Consider the following 14078-nt stretch of genomic DNA (forward strand, 5'->3'; position numbering starts at 1 on the left):
AAGTGATATTAATTACTTTCATTAGCTGTGACACTTTATCAAATTCAGAATTGGTGCCTCAGCTTCTAATTTGTTTTTCCTTCATGAGGAGGATTATGAGGAAGGCTTGCAAGCACCTGGTTGTTTTATTGTTCTGTGGGCCTATAAAAAGAAGTAATTTAAGTAGAAGACTAACTTTTCCCTCAGCAAGAATTAAATAACTTCAAAAAATAAGCCCCAATTCATTCTATAAGTATGAGTCATCCACAAAAACCTAAAATCCACTAGATGAAAACTCTTTGGATTCTGTAACTTCAAGCAAATTTCAGTTCTTAAATTAGATCAAACTTGCCATGAAAATTCCTGTAATAATTCAATAATAGCTTGGTTCAAAGACATATAGGAAATAAGGAGTCATGTCCATATAATTATTCATATACATAATAACTGATTTACCTCCTTGGTATAATATTTAAGTCCATACTCCTCTATGAACTTCTTAAGGACCAGGTTCAATCAGGAGGATTTATATGATTGGTTATCATGTAATCAAATGTGTCAGCTATAGTATCACATACTAATTCTTTTTTAAATTCTTTCTAATAGATGGAGAAAATAAACTTGTGAATCTTAAGGTCTTAGCCACCAGCTACCTCCTGAGACCTATCTTAAGTGATAGCAAGTCATTGACAGCCCCTTATGGAAAAAAAAGTGCTCTTCATTGAAGTGGATGTCTCTGTTCACTTCATCATTCTCAAGGCAGCATTTGTCTAAACTTTTTTTCACATTGAGCCATAGCTATCTATGATATGGATGTTACCTTGATTATGTTATGTAATGTTGATCAAGGGATAACAAATATCCCTTGGCATAAGTAAGTAAGTGCATACTCAATGGATCCATGCTACTATCGTTAGTTGTGGCAAAAGATGCACCTCGAGAGCTGAAAACTTTGTCCATGAATATTCACTCACATTTTTATACTAATTAATTTGGCCCATGTTTGCAGTTTTTGCAGACTTTCTAGTAAATGAGAAATAGTTGCTGAAACAGTGAATTTCAACTGAATATTCGAGACTATCATGGAAAGTGTGAGAATTTTTTTACTTAATTGTAAGCATTCACACTGGAAGACTAATTCTAAGAGTTCTCTTTCTCCAGTCAAGAGGAGACACAGACAAGGTGATCAATCAAATCTTAACCATCAAATAGAAATTTTCAAATATTGCACACTCACAATAAATGACACACTCTATAGGCCTGAAATTTTCTACAGAAATAATTTGGTGAACATTTCTGAATAAAACACTGTTAGCCATCTCTAATTCCGGAAAATAGTGATGTTTTTATGGACAATTTATAAACAGGAAAAGAGGAAAAATTAAAATAAAGTCCTAGTTATGATTTATTCATCACTATTAATTGTGGAGATCACAAAATTAAAGCAAACTAAAATTCATTGCCAAAACAAACATTAAAATATTAAGATCAAGAAATTAAGAACACAAGTATGAAAATGTCTAAAGCTATGGTTTTCAGAATACTAGCTCACCTACATCATATGTATTTTTATATAGTACTCGAATTAGTCTTTAACTTTGGGATTATTTTGACATTTATGAGATTTATTTATTTTTTGCATTTTACGTTCTCTGGTTTTGTGGGAGAGAGGGGTGAGGGGTTCAAGAAAAATCAAGGAAATGAAGAAAGCATACAGCTTAAAGGTGATCTTAGTCGTTTAAATATACCTTAATAAGTAAAAGGTCTTCTACTGCATCATTAAGTCAAAGGCAATATTCAGATTAACTTCAGTGGATGCAGGATTGAGCCAAAATGCTGAAGACATTCAAAACATTCAAGCTGAAGTGGTTCAATATGCATTCAACATTCTAAACTATTTTAGCTCCAAAGTGACATGCAAGCCAGTAGTACATTCAAGAGTAAACTCAGGTAAACCGAGCTTACCCACTTCTCATTTGGGGAATGTAGAGTTTAGATTAGTTTATCCACTTCTTCTTTTACTACTACACCACTGCCAAAAAACAAATAGAAAATGTTCTAACATGCAGGTGAACATGCCGAATGCAAAAGTGTTCATATGTTTGAAAATACCAAATCAACGTTCTTCAAACTTGAATTGTTTTTCTTTGCCAGTGAGAACTATAGAATAAGTCAGGTTTGAAATTTCTAGCTTGCACTAGTATCTAGCTTATTTTCTGCTATATGATCTCAAAAGTAGCATCTTTTATGCTTGCATCACTCAAAAGTGGCTCAACCAATTTTTGTCAAACATTATGGGAATAAACACCTCAGCTTTATACACCTCATAGTTCTCTCCTCCAAGAAGCATTTATTCAGTAGATAAGGAGGGTGTGTGGGAGGCTTTTTTAAAAAATCACAACACTAACAACCTATGCTTTGCTTCTCAGTTTGGGAAGTGCTCAGCTTCGCTGGTGTGAATGTCACCACTTTGCTATGGGGCTCAAATGCTAGCAATAGTATCTGATGTTGCAGGTTATTAATATTCAATTAAAAAACAAACAAAAAACCCTCTGGTTTTGCAGGTTTAGATGCTACACCATTTCCTCTATCAGCAGTTCCTGTGAAGGACTTAGATTTCCTGACTTAGATATCTTTTCCTCCTGGTTTTAAAATAGTAGCATAAAAATATGTTTCAGGCTTACATGGTAATAAAATAGGGACTGTCTATCCATGAGCCATTTTGTTGACTGTACATGAAACACACACTTATGAGACTCAAAATTCACAGAGCTCTCCTTTGCAAAATTTCCACCAGATTGTTCCTTAAGAGAAGTAGGATTACCCTTCCCTGCCAACACAAGTTCACAAAACAAACACAGTTGAGCTCCCTACACACAGAGATCTGAGGCGGGGCCATCAGAGACCAGGGATGTCTCAACAAAAGCTCTCCGTGCCTGCACTGTTTTCAGGTCACTGCATTCAGGGTATCTACATCCAGGACCTTCACTTTTTCCCTTTGTACCTAACCAGGGATTTCACAGCATGGCAGGTGTATGCACCATAGTTAATGCTGATTCTGTTAGTATTACATCTTGAGTGGAATCCCTGGAGGGTTGGTGTGGGAAGGTTTGTAGAGGGAGAACTTGTTCTGCTAGCCCAACCCTTTTCCCCTCTTGCAGAATTTGATCTCCAGAGGGGAGCTTCCTTATGGTCTTTGGGAAGGAGGAAATGATACAATGACCCAATGCACCCCTCTATTCACTATTGTAATAATCTTTGTACAAAATGTGCCTTGTGAGGTGCCATTTGAAAACTAATAATTTAGTGGTGAAAGATGAGTAGATAAATTATATGTAAAGTTATGATTTCCCCATGATGTTGTTAGCACATATTCAAACTCTCATAGCTCTGCCTAAGCAGAAGTTGTTCAACAGGTCTATCCTAAACAAAGAAATGTGTGTTTACTTCAATTTACATATACGTAGTAAACAAGGTCTTTGGCTACACTTGCATTTCAAAGCGCTGCCGCGGCAGCGCTCCCGCGGCAGCGCTTTGAAGCGCTAAAGTGTGTCAGCCCAGCCAGCGGGGAAAAAGCTCCCCCCCGCTGTCCCTCCCCTGTCCCTGTGGGGGCGGACAGCGCACAGCAGCCGCGCTCAGCGCTGGGGCTTGACTACACACTGGGCGCTGCGCCGCGCCAGCAGCGCTGCAGCAGGTGTGTTTTTGTGTGTGCTGCCACTGCAGCGCATGCAAGTAGCCAAGCCCCAAGAGAAGGTAAACTGGTTTCTCAAAGGCAAAGGACAAGCTGATGCTTCAAGTCTGGTGTCATCAAAGTTGATTGGCAATCACCTGTTAAGTGGCCATTCTTTGGCAACAAAGAGGGGAGGAACAGATTGATCTGTATTTTAGCAAGCAACAACATGGAACCTCTGTACAAGACTCCATGTCTCTGTCCTCACAGTGGTAAAGAACTTTATTTAGGGTTAACCCTCAGGAAAATGCAGTTCAAAGGGTGATTGGACTATAAATGTATGGGGCAAAAACACTCCAGGTTTTCTCTTTTTCTCTCTCTTTTTACCAAAGATGACAAAGGAACCAGCCCTTAGATTTTGGTCAATGATGTTACTGGGAATCTGTGGTGCGGATTTTACCTTGAACCAACTCTAGCTTGTTAAGTGTTAGCTACTAGAAAACATTTTATCTTTATTTCTCTTGTAACCATTTCTGACTTCAATACCTTGTGCTTGTACTCACTTAAAATCTCTTTGTCATTAAATAAACATGATTTATTGTTTAATCAAAATTAAGCCAGTGTTGTGTTTAAATGGAACTGTTTGGTAATTCCAATTAAAGAAACAAACTGTTGTATACTGATCCCTTAGAGGGGCAACAGACCCCTAACGTCTGAACTGCCTGCCCTGGGAGAGGACTGGACACTGCAGAACACATGTTTTGGGGGAAAATTCAGGACTGGGAGTGTCTTGGGGTCACCCTGCAAATAGTAGCCAAGGCTGCTGGAAGCCCGAGTATGCCTGCTGTGTTGCTAGTAGGCTGCTAGGGTCAAAGCTGTAGGTATACATAGACACTCAGTGTGACCTGCATACATTAGGCTGGGAGCAACAGCAGCAAAGCATTGCAAGGCACTCAAGGTGGCAGGGCAGATGGTGACCCTTCACTGGTTTGAACTGCACCCTAGAATGTGATAGATACCCACAGATGGGCTACTCTCATCTTCAACATCCCTAGGCTGGGGATCAATTGGATTTTCTTCCCTTTCTGCCTGCAGGGGCAGAAAAGACCCTGTAGGCCATCTTTCTAAAATCCATTAGTGTGTACCATGTAAATAAAACCATCCCATCCTGCCCTGTTTGAATACACAAGCACTAGCACACTCTTCTTGACCCATACAGAAGATCTGTGGGAAAATCAAGAGTACAAGTGCATCTATAAAGCCAGTAAGAGGGACTTCTGTTTTCATGTAGGTGAAGAACTAGGTGTCTGTTTCTTGAGTATAAATAAAGACTTGAGTGTTTTAATCTACATCCTATGATGCTGTTAAAGTTTGATGTCTGGCTCTGCTTAAAGCTCTGCAATCTTGTTAAAGGACTGATGACAGGCATGAAGTTACTAAATGCTCAGAGTGTACTGTGAGCAGCTATCAACAAAAGGAGCCTTGAATTAAATCCCTGCCCCTAGACTTGTGCTGAGTCCTTATTTAGGAAGCTTCCCTGCTCTACTTTTACACTCGTCCCTTTCGGCACACATCTTATGAGAGGCGAGGGAAAGAGGAAACGGGAGGGAGAGGGGTAGAGTGCTCACTAGCTGCCAGCCACTTTATCTCTCTCCAGCTATTGTTTTAATAAGCTCCTTTCCGTTATGTCATAGAGCCTTCATAAATATTGGAATTACAGTCATTTATTAGGCTCCAAATAGCTGACTGTGTAGTTCTGTAGGTTTTGCATGACACCTGGAACATTTTGAATATGATGAATGATAACAAAAGGGGTTCTTGCCTAGCTGTCTGTTCAAAGAGACATCAAAGAACAGCACTAGGGATACATTTGGAACATGATGGTTTCTATCATTTTGCTATTGCAAGTTTCAGGAAATATTCTCTGAAGTTCTAGTTTACTCACCTTAAGCAAAAGCTTATTTAGGTTTTCTTTGTCCTTATAGAGATTACCTTTCCTTTAATCCCCTTAAAAAGTCATTGTGGGCTAGATTCTAGTAGCCTTATTCGCATTGAGTAGTATCTTATTCCTCAAATAATCCAACTCATTTCAGTGGGACTACTCATGCCAGTAACAGCTCACTAATGGGAGTAAGGGGTTTCCAGACTGGCCTTTAGTGATCATACAAATAATGATGCATTAGTTAGATAATCATGTAAATCTCTTCAGAGGATGATGAATCTATTATAGGTAACGCTTAGGAGTTTGGTATGGAATGCTGAGGAAATGACTTCCATTCCTCTGAGCTGATAAAGTATAACAGTGTCTCAGAGTAGCTGACCAGCACTGAGCTGCTCCCATAACTCTCTCAGTGAAGGCAGAACTAGTCATATGAGAACAGAAGGTCAGTATTTGGTTCAGATCCCAACACTCTATCTGTCACCTTAAATATTAAAAAATCGGTAATGCTAGGTCAATGGGGGAGTTTCAGACCAGGTATAAAATGGTACTGTATTCTGGATGATTTTCAAAAGGAACACTTGAGGAAAGATGTGATTGATGATCCAACCTTAAAATGACTTCCGAGCTTATCTGGCACAACTACAGTGTAGTCTCCAGATATCCATTGTGGATTTGTCAATATTAGAGTTCTTTTGCTGAATCCTCTCGCATGTTCTTAATTTGTGTTTGACTCTAAGGAACAGAGGAGGTGATAATGTTCACTTGGGGCTTGATCCTATTCTTTTTCATTCATATGAAATTCCCCATATGACTATTGGCTTCAATGGAACTTTTGTCTGAGAAAAGACTGCTAGATTGGACCCTTAGTAATCTGTTATTTCAGATACAGACAGCTATAGGATCTGACACAGCATCTTTAAAAAATTGTAGTGTTTGGTTTTGTATTCTGAATACACAAAGCAGAAATGACAGAAACCCCCAGATTGCCCTGTTTTTATATGAGCATGCGCAGTACACAGTGTCAAAGTGTTTGCCATAGCTGTCATGCATGAGAGACTATATGCTTTTCATAGGGTTTTTCTTTAGTATGTGCCTGGATTTGACGTGTGTGAATTTTTACTATGTAGGTCAGTGAGTGGGTGCAGGTGTAAACATTTGTTTCAATATTGAGATAAGTACAGAATAGCCTACCAGCCCATGCCTTCATTAAAGAAATTCACACCAGTGTACCTGTATTATTGTAGTACCACCAACACAACCCCCTAGCTACACCAGTGAAAGGTGGGGTTTATGCTGGAACATCTTAATCTGGTGATTTACCCAAGTAAACAGCACTGGCATAAATCACTGTTTTGTATCAGTGTAACTACATCGGTGTGCACTGTAAATTGTATTCATGCAACGTAAAAAGAGCCTGAGACATTGCAACAAGAATTCAAAGGACCAGACTGGTGCAATTCCACTGAAGCATAGCCAGCTAAATAAAGAAAAAAAGATAGCGGGAAAGATGCCCACTGAGACCGAAAACAATATTTTTGGGGGAAAATAATATAAACAGGCTGGGCTACAAATAATTATGCAAGGGGTAAAGAAGCAGCAGTTAATATCAAGAGGTGCCCCCAAAACTTTGCAGAGATTTTGTTTAGAGGCCTACATCGTCCAAATTAGATCTGACCTACTGGTGTTGATCACCGTCAACTCCCATTGAATGAGATGAGAATTCAAGTTGCTTGGTTCCATGCAAGATCAAGCCCTTAGTTTTGGTTATTGCATGTCTGACTTTCCATTGTTCCATGATCAGAATGACTTTGTTCATATAATTTCCTCATAAACATGCAGACCTAAAATTTCCCCACATTATTGAAGGGAAATGCAATAGAAACTGTTCTCTGGCCATAATTAAATTATCTGGTGTAAACAACCTTTCTAATGTATTAGGTTAGTACCAGGCATTTGGGGACTTGCCTATATCTCTTAACATGATTACATATAATAAAGATGTTCTCTGTATCTAGGATTTTTAATAGAATGCTTATTATCATGACTTCTGAGTGCCTATACTGTTCTATTCTCAATATGCTCAGAAATAGAAATTATATAATTTGATTTTAGCATTTCAAATGTGTGCTTTAAATTGAAGGATTGTTTGTGAACCAAAGTTAAGACCTACATAAGTATTTTAAAATAATACAGGCTTTCACATCAGGATACTATGTTTTTAGTGATACTGCTGCAGTATGATACTATGTTCGATTCTACGGATCTCTCAAACCATTCCAACAGATAGTCATTAATCTCAAACTGAGTCTTCAAGCTCTTCAGCACTTTGATGCAGTTTCTGAACAAAAAGAGCAAGAGAAGGCTGGGGAGGTGGGGGGAGAAAGACAAAACTTATTTTTGGGAAGCATATGGTTTGTTACCAGTGTGGTGTAGTCTTCAGCACTCAGACTGGATGAAATCCTCAAAGGAAAGTGTACTCCCTTCTCTCCCTATGTGCACCCAAATCCCTTCAAAGCACCCTTTAGTGACTGACAACTTTCTGTATGAACTAAAATACCTTGTAAAAAGTGATAGTAATGTACTTCCCGAGCCTCATTATTCCTTTTGAAAAATCTAATTTTGTCCCCTTTTCTTTGTTTAGTTGTGTTTCACAGCACTAAGGACTCAATGCTACCATCATTACTCACTCTGTCTTATTGAAATCAATGTGACTATTCATGTGATGAGTTATAACTCATCATGTGTAAGGGTGGCAGAACTGGGATTAAGAAATTAGGTTTACACCAATGGACCTTTCTTTCCGTTTCTGTGTGGCTACTTGAAGAGTAAGGTTCTTCTGGACTTAAAAATCTATGAATCAGATCAGTAAGAGAAAAGGTGGCAGAACTGGACCCATGAAGAGTACAAATACGTGTCTTCATATCAAAGGGATTTTCCCTTGCTTCTATGTTTTCTCTCGCCAGGAAGCTATAGCCATTTGTCCTTCTGCAAATTTCAGGCTACGATTTCTAATTCTTGTACTAACTTGGTCATAAATCATTGACTAGTGACCTTGTGTTCAAAACTAAGCCACTAATAAGTTAAAGCCTAATTACGGCTCTGTACAAATGTCTAACTCCAAAATTCTGACTCTTCTGCTTGCTATATATTGTTACCATTACTAAACAAATGAGTATAAGAATTTCAACTAAATTATGTAGCATTGGAGAATCATACTAAGGTAGATACCCTGTCTTGAAAGAATAAGGAAACTTTACTGCTTTGTAATAAGAGGTTTCTTTAATTGTAATTGTTAATGGGGTACTATGATGTATATCCATGACTTTCAGTTTAATTACTGTATATATGCCCCGACTTGTAGTACCCTTAGGGATCATAACTTTAAAAATGCTATTGACTGAATAAAAAGACATATTCCAAGGATACCTCATGGTCTCTGAATACACAAATCCCATTGTCAGCAAAGAGTAATTAGAATAAGAACAAAGAATCACTTTGCCAGTGTTTTACACACTCTCCCTGGTGGGGAAGTTTTCCCTGAGCTTCAGAGGTCCACAACAGGTCAAAGCCCTTTAAAAGCCACTGACTGTAATTATGGCCCTGGATATATTCTCTGCAAGGACTGAACCCTGGGCCTCTGGTTGTAAAAGCATGAGCCTTTATTGCATTTGATGAATGACCTTGATAACAACAGACTCATAAACTTGTATATGTGGCTCTACCACCAGGGAGCGACAAAGAAACACTTCCTAGCATGTTACACACACTTCTTCAAAACTAAAATAATATGCATGCCAAAAGAAATTTGACCCAAATTAACCCCTTTACATAAAATGCATGGAATATGTTTGTTTTGCTTTGTGACACAAAATGTATTAGAACTGGGCAGGAGACGTTTTTCCTGTCCTGGAAGGATTTTTGAGAATTTGACAAAATTGCCTATCCTGAACCAGGACAAAAAAGTCTGAAATCTAGACAATGTTCACAAAAGGATTATATGAAAAATTTTCATTCAGGTCAATCAAAATGTTTTGTTTTGATAATTAAGAGTTTTTTGTTTTGATTTCAGTTTCTTTCAATTTCTTGCAAAACTGTTAAAGCTGCAAATTAACTAAAAATTTGAAACACAAAGTCATTTCAGACCAAAAATAGAAATGTTTCATTCCAAAACTATTTTCTCAGTATTTTTCAAAAGGAAAAGAAATTGTCAGAATCAACCAAGTCCTGCAGGGAATTTTGATTTCAATGAATTGACACTTTCTGATTAAAACAGTATTTCACTGAAAAACTCCTGTCAAGTACAGTACTACTAATGAATGCATCTATTTGCCTAGAACTACTAATACCTCCGCTTAGTGGCAAAGCTATCGCACAGAAACAGCTGAGTTAATGAGGTGCCTTCCCTGCCTTGCTGGGTAGAACTAAGGCTGCAAAAAGAAATGTCCGTCTTCACATCAAGGTAAGGTGGACGGATAAAAAGTAATCCCAATAGTGCACCATTAGTATTATCCTTGGAGATACTAGCTCACTCCTTTAAAAAAAAAAATGCTGACTAGTTTATCGAGCTGTAGAACCTTTTTCTGATTGTGGCCAAAGCAGATACATCAGAGAAGGGCAGAAAACACCTATAATCAAGTTAACTGTGCAATGTTGTTCTATTATAGTTTGGAGACAGAAATGTGTTCCTGAACCCAGCTCATGATTAGTTTCTGCCTTGGAGCATGAGGACTGTAATTTTATCCTCACTAATGTACCTTCAATTATTCTTATTCATATAAATTTCTATCCTTTTTTATTTTGCTGATAGACATGTCTTTCTGTGCATAGGAATAGTGCCATATTTGAGAGAAAGTATGTGTGTGAGGGGTGTCTATTGTTTAAGGTTCAGGGATAGGAGTTGTTCCATTTGCTTCAATGGGCATTGGTTGAAGCCCATATTGTATTCCAGTGTTTTCAGTGCATTGACCTATAACAACTGTAAAATGCATTTGGGGGTAGAAGTTTCAGGGTTTACCAATCAACCAACTAAATGGTCACACAGTTTTAGGATGTGAGTAATTAACTTTGTTGTTATTCAAATGAACATCAAAGAGCAGTTATTGGTACTCATTTAATGCATAATACAAATAACAGATGATGTTGCCATCTTGTGAGAACTTGAGCCAACAGTGAGATTTTCAAAATGAGCAGAGCATGGAACTGTAGCTTCAGAGAGATCTGTGGGGACCTTGGCTTGTGCTACAATGTATGAAGCCTGAAAAACTGGTTCCTACTATAGTATTACCATCTGAAATGCCACAGATACGCAATATCCCACTGATATCTTTGTAGGTGGTAATATTTTCTTCAGTTTCGATTTTAATGTACTTTAGTAAAGAAATAGAGGAGAGAGGCAGTAGAAAAACTGACAAAAGTCCATATCAGTTAAATTAATTGAAGACGGAGGTTTGTCCCTGACATCAGTGGAAGCAGCACTGTGTCCTAGATGGTCCAAAAGATTGAGTACAGGAAATGGGCCTGATCCTGAGTGATGAAACACCCACAAATCGCATTGACATGCAGAGTTACAGGGAAGGAAAAGAGGGCAATAAGACTCCTACAGTCCTCCTTGGGTCCCCTTTCCCCCCATGGGGAACCTGTAAATCATTGTCTGACTCATGAAATATTTTCAGCATATGTGAATGTCAGAGGATTTTATCTTGCACATAGTGCATGTTTGTAAAATGCATTTTAATGACATGAGTTTGAGGAAGAAATACAAGGCAATAATTAGTGTAAAGTACTGTTTTCACTTGATCATACAGACATTTGTGTGTTTAATGGCTACCATCAAACAGGTCTTTGATCTATAGACTATCACAGATGTCACTAAAGCTGATGGGTGTGCATCACACTTTTTCAGGCTAAATGGAAGAAGCAACTAAGCCCCTTTTTGGAACAATATAGTTTCAATTAGCTCCAGCTATTGTGCAAGGCAAAAGCTGTAAGGGGTCAGGACAGGGTATCTACCTTCTGAGAGGTTTCTTTGGGACTGGTTGTAAATACAAGGGCAAAAGGACTAATGGGAGAGGTGTGTGTGTGTGTGTTTTAGAGGAGAAAGCCAGCAAAGCATGAGAGAAGCAGTTGTGAGAATAACCCTGGGAACAACAGAGACAGAGATCCTTGGTGCAGAAGACTCACTGGAATGGCAGGGTTGAAAATTGTGAGCAAGGAAACTGCCTGATTGTTCTTTTTTGCTTCTACTGTGTTCAGGGAAACAGGACTTGGTGGACATACTTTGTAAATAAGCACGATTGCACCAGAAAAATGCACTACTCCTATCACCACTTTCTCCTTCTAAAGGAATCAAACTCGCAAGGCCCAAATATTGCCTAACACTCAGGTCAAAGGGACAACAGGGGCCAATTTTTAAAAAATTGTCTTCACATAGTTTGTGCATTAATTGAGCGCCCAAACAAGCATCCATTTACATGTGTAATCATGGCAATTACTTATTCAAATGTAGTATGTGAACGTTTTGAAAACTTTTGTCCTGTGCAGAGGGAAAATTTTGTCGATACATTATTTGAGGGTTACCACACATTGGTAAATGGTTTTCTGGTGCATTCTATACATAGTCTGTGGTAATAAATTGTATTGTTAATGAAAGAAATATTGCATCACTTGTTTGTTATTCATGCCTGCCTTCATGTTCTATTCACCTGAATACAAATGAAAGAGAAATGTACAAATCAATTAGTGTACAAATCAAATTCTAATACCCCATGCATTGTTAAATGTGTAAATATAAACAAAGATACTTTGACAGGGTGTGTATTATTATAAAATGAAGAAATGGCCTATTGCTTAGATATAGTGGAACATGTATGAGATACAGTGCTATAAACATGAACTATAGAGAGTAATTTGCATATATTAACATCATCAAATTAGTATCTTTAAAAATAAGGAGCACTGAAATTTGAAACTCAGGATTTTCCTGTTAATAAATGGCATTTTAGTTCTCCACACTACTTTATATACTTAGTAACAGTTAATGTCCTCATAACTGTATCTTCCAAAAAAGCAGAGAATAAATGCTGGTGTCCTAAGAAATATCTACATGTCTGTAAGTCAAGTGTGTGTCTTGTTATGTTTTATTTAAAATATTTATGTATTTCCATTAATTTGTAAACTGCTTTAGAAACCTAAACAAGGCACCTTATAGAAAGTAGCAGTTATTTATGCATTATATACATGCTTGGTAAACAGCTACGACAGCAAGTGGTCTGTGCACCCTATGGTGATGCTGCCACATTCCTGCTCACAGGAATTTTTAATTTTGTTGTAGCCCTTAATTTCCATTTTGCCTCAAAAATGATTACCAGATGGTGCGTGGCTATTTTTACACATTGTGTGGCAAGTTTCCAGCTGATAATTATGACATTATTGCAAGAGCCTTTGTTTTGCATTATGAGTATTTGGCATATGCCTTCTTGTGCTTCTTATTTTTTCCCCAATTGACACCGCAGTTCTCAGTTGTGAGTAGACTTCGTGACAAATATAAAATCCAATAAGTACCAAAAAGAAAAGAAATAATTCTCTTTTGAATCTATGACTTACACTGAAAAAATACTTATGGTTTATAATGATCAATTAAGTCTTCCACCTCTCCCTTCCAACCTTCTCCTCCCAAAACCACTCTGAATTGTGTATGTTTCTATCAAGGGTAACTCAGGACAAACTGTCTGATCCATTGAATATCAGAAGAGCCATATAGCCCAATAGTCAATTTGCTGCTGATGCTTACAGACCTGTCTTGTGACATCTATGTTAAAGCATTCAGATATCTATTTTATTAGCTATCTTGCTTTAAAGCCTTCAAGGGAGTTTTCTGAGAGACAGGGAAAAATTGAAAGCGAAGGTAATTGTAATTACAGTAATTTTGTACTATTATTTAGTGGTAATAAATCCAGAATTGCAGTGTAACACACTGGAGTAGAGTTAGGTCTGAAAAGAAACAGGAATTAATAGGCTTCACTTTTGTTTGTGTACCAACCTGCATATATGGAAATATCAGAGTTTCTGATAAACAATACACTGTCTGTGTGTGTGTGTGATGATCCGTCTGGAAATCTCTCTTCATTACTTTAATTATATAGTATTTAATGCAAGTTAGATATGATTTCTCAGAATATTGCTCCTGTTTTCCCGTTGATTCACACAAGAGCCATAACTACTCATTTTTAGAAGACAAAAAGATCCTCATTTCAGCAGAAATGTGTGTGTGTGTGTGTGAGAGAGAGAGAGAGAGAGAGAGAGATTAGACCAAATAAAAATCCAGAATTAACATGTTTCAAGTGTGTGGCTGTGAAATGTTTTTAAACGGGTTAATTAAGATTCAGAAATGTTTGCCAGCTTGTTTCCCAGTTTCAATGATAAAAATAAAATGCTGTGTGGCTGAAATGAGAATTAGTCCCTTGAGTATAAAAGAAGGACTTGGTAGAA

The 14078-nt window shown here is 37.7% G+C and overlaps 1 long non-coding RNA gene across 4 annotated transcripts in view; it reads left to right on the top strand.

Annotated features, from left to right (window-relative positions):
- The window catches only part of LOC120408633, a 37691-nt gene extending 25087 nt beyond the window's left edge, over positions 1-12604 (top strand). For all 4 annotated transcript variants that reach the window (XR_005600835.1, XR_005600837.1, XR_005600834.1 and 1 more), the window contains exons 3-4: positions 9926-10050; positions 11683-12604. This is a non-coding gene — a long non-coding RNA (uncharacterized LOC120408633). The remainder of the gene's footprint in view (positions 1-9925; positions 10051-11682) is intronic.
- The last annotated feature ends 1474 nt before the right edge of the window (positions 12605-14078 follow it).

Source organism: Mauremys reevesii, linkage group 6 (genome assembly GCF_016161935.1).
Source record: "Mauremys reevesii isolate NIE-2019 linkage group 6, ASM1616193v1, whole genome shotgun sequence".
Classification (NCBI taxonomy): domain Eukaryota; kingdom Metazoa; phylum Chordata; order Testudines; family Geoemydidae; genus Mauremys; species Mauremys reevesii.